The sequence below is a fragment of the Aptenodytes patagonicus genome, chromosome 9, assembly GCF_965638725.1.
Source record: "Aptenodytes patagonicus chromosome 9, bAptPat1.pri.cur, whole genome shotgun sequence".
Taxonomy (NCBI): domain Eukaryota; kingdom Metazoa; phylum Chordata; class Aves; order Sphenisciformes; family Spheniscidae; genus Aptenodytes; species Aptenodytes patagonicus.
Window position 1 is genome coordinate 17648596 of NC_134957.1, and position 3530 is coordinate 17652125.

Sequence of the window (3530 nt, forward strand, 5' to 3'; positions counted from 1 at the left end):
ATGTGTCAACTGTAACTTTTTCTGAGAAATTTCAGCAGGAAGGGAAGTTATATGTGAAATACAGGGTTGGAAGGGAGACTATGTATTATACAGTCATTTCCATATCTGAATATTTTAACTGCAGGACTTAAGTGCTACAGGATCCCTTGTGACCTAGAATAACATTACATTCCTTCTACAGAGAGCACATAGGGCAGATGATATATGTAATAGTGATATATCTTAATTAGTCTACAGTTTCCAGCTCTGACAGAGATAGGAAACCAGGTCTGGCAAACCCCGAGATAATGCCTGTTCACTGCATTGTCCTGAGCAACAAAACTCTTCCGGGGATGATCTCTCTCCAGTTTGAGGTTTCGTGTCTGCTTCGTGCTTTTGGAGCTAAGATTTGAAGCAGCAGCTGCTGCCGTAGGAATAAAAAGGAAGAAACCGAAGGGATGGGCAGATGGTGCCAGTTCTGCAAGCAGCAGAATCGCAGCCCTTTGGTTGCAGAACCAGTTCTCCGGAGGAGCGAGCCTGACCTACTCCCTGGCTGCAGCCTATAAGCAAGCTTTACGTGCATGGTGACAATGTTCCAGCTCACCTCTGCAGCGGCTGTGTTTTGTAATCTTTGTTCCCATCTCATGCCCAAAAGCTGTACCTCCTCCCCAGCACACACCTGGCAAAACTTGGGCTGCAGAGTGTCTTGCCCAGCCTTTAGTGAAAATTAGTAGAGCAGCCTTGCTTTGAGCCTCAAACTAGCACCCACGGAAAGATTTTCTTGCTATAGTTAAGGGACTGCTTTTGAAAAAGGTATGTGTTTTTGACCATGGTAACAAGTTGTTCTCAGATATACTTCAAGCTTCAGAGACTATACAAGGGTAAAACAGAACATGCATTGTGATAATTTCAGATGAGGTTTGGTCTGGGAGGGGGGGAAAAAAGCTACATATTAAGTGAACATCTTGATAACAATCCAGCACTGATATTTCATGCTGTATTAAAACTACTTACCACTCCAAATGGTAAAAAGAAATCCATTCCACGTGACCTTAGATGCAATTTACTTGCATACTAGGCCCTCTCTATTTGCAAAGTCACAGTGACTAAGCTTTGCAAAGAAGCATTGCAACCCTTGAGCCCTGCAGTGGCCTAGGCATTATCAGAGAGTCTGATGCCTGACCCTCTGCGTGCCTTAATTGCATAAAGCACCTAAATGTTGGATCTACCAGAAAAGCAGTTACTGCAACTTCCTTATTACTGAAAATATCATTAGATGGAGCAGAACCTCTAGACTTACACTTTTTTGAAAAGACAATTTTGTAGCAAAAGCTATTTAAGATTACTTAGGCATTTTAACACAGAAGTACCAAGTGACATCCCTATTTTCCTCCAGCTCTAAAATACTGGTGTTTCAAGCTGACAAACAACTGATTGTTTTAAGGAATAAGTTAAAGAACTATCATCAATGTTATAGAAGAAATTTGATTAACTGTAATCTTCTCTCTGAATAGTCTCGTTTAGCATTAGTGGCCTAGCATTAGCAGCTGAAGTAGCTGAAGCCTTAGGCCGCAAGAGCTGACCAAGTATAAACTTTTGATAAAAGTAATGCTGCTAACAAAGAACTCACTGAATTCAGCAGATACGAGCAGAATGAAGAAGATAAGGACCAAGGAGACAATTCCAAGAGAATGAAGTAACTTCAGAAGGCGGCCAGCCCAGCGCCAGTGAAAACCCATAAGAAATCAAGAGACCACCGACCAGAATTAAGTGGTTGGACTTGGGGTTCGGGTGATGGGTGGTACGGGTATAATTGAGGCGTGAATTGGGGTAGGGGTCCCTCTCCGGAGGCACCCAGCTCGAGCTGTAACCAAAGAACTAATAAAAGACTAGTCTGAAACCTTCACTCGGACTTGGCATTCTCAGCGGGATCCTAGGGTCGGACCCTGTTACAGTGGCCGGCGTGCGTAAATCCATAACAATCAATAAAAATTTAGTATTTGCTGGATGTGAACTACTTTTTCTAAGCTTAAGGGGTTTATCTATGCTGCTGCAATCTTACTGATTTTAGAAAATTAACTTTCAAATTACTTCTCTTCTTTCATTTATATCCTAATGCTTATTTCCCATAAGCAGCAGCAAGGCAAGTTGCAAGAGTCATTTTAAAGATGACCTTGTATCAGGAAGCAGTTACTTAACCAGAAGAAAAACCTGCTCCATTGTAGGTTGATCAACATCCATTGCTCCTCTTCCCAGTTAACTCCATATTTTACAAGATACCCTCTGCACGAAGCCCAACGTCTCTCAACCCCTCAAGTAAGTTTTGAGGTGTTCATTTTGTAAGTACCACAGTATGTCCACAAGCCCTTGCCTCTTTAAGGGGGTGTGGGGAGGGGGAAGATAAATCCAAAGCTACCATCTTAAATTTGATTTGGCACCAGTTCCTCTCAAAATCAGGAGAAAGTACAGTAACGTATATTGCACTTCATACAGTAACAGAAATGAAAAGTATTTACTGCTCTGGCATTTTTCTCCGAGCACACAGAAGATCTATCAATCTCCAGATATCTATCTGCTTCTGTAGGATTTTTTTTTTTCCTACAACGAAATTCTGTCGGATTGTGGAGAACGTAGGAAACATTCTCTTTAAGGAGAAATTGTTAGTGGAAAAACCATCCCATGCATTTAGATGCCTCCAAGCTGTAACAGAAGCAAGCACCTGAGCAGTGTTAGTGGAAGACATTTACCATACCTGTTTAAAACCACCGTGCACTAGGAACGTTCTGCGATTACAGCAGTGCTGTGCAAGGTCAGCCTCCCTGCAGTACATGCCAGCCTTCAACAGAGATCAGTTTGGAGGATCAGCACTTGCTTTGCTACAGCTATCCGTGTTTCCAAACCACCCCTCCAGAGCTCAGGAAGTAAAATTAACACATTCCACCTCCCCTCTCCACTAAGTCCTCAGAGCGACTGCACTGGAAAAGGCCGGGCTGAAGATATTCCTGACAATGCTGCTCGGATTGAGTCCAGCAGTTCCAAAGGGCTGAAGAAAAATTAAGAAATGGCCCGGTGGGCCATCATCAATAACAGAAGCAAGTTCCCTGTCCAGCCCTGTCCTTTGTACTTCAATAATTGTACCAGAGCCATTAAAAAATTTACTAACTGTACTGGGAGACAAGGAATAGTCGTACAGCAGGAGAGCAGCCTCCTCTACTAGCAACAAGCCACCACCTTTGGTATTTTTGTACCATTTCTCACACTTCTACACATTCTAATCCCGATTCAGAGTTTGCGAGGATGCTTATTGCCTTCCCCTCCAATAACCTTGTAGAAGACTTAGTAACAAAAAAAAAAAATTCAGGAATGGAAGCCACTTAGAAAACTCAAGGGATTTTAATGACTGAATGAAGAAGGAACTACTTATTATTATATTTAAGTAGCAAACAGGTATTTTGCTATCAAAGCACAAGCTAAAGAATTGAAAGAAGCCACAAACATTAGTAAGCCCAACATACAGAACTTTGAGTAAGAAGGCATTTTACACACAAGAG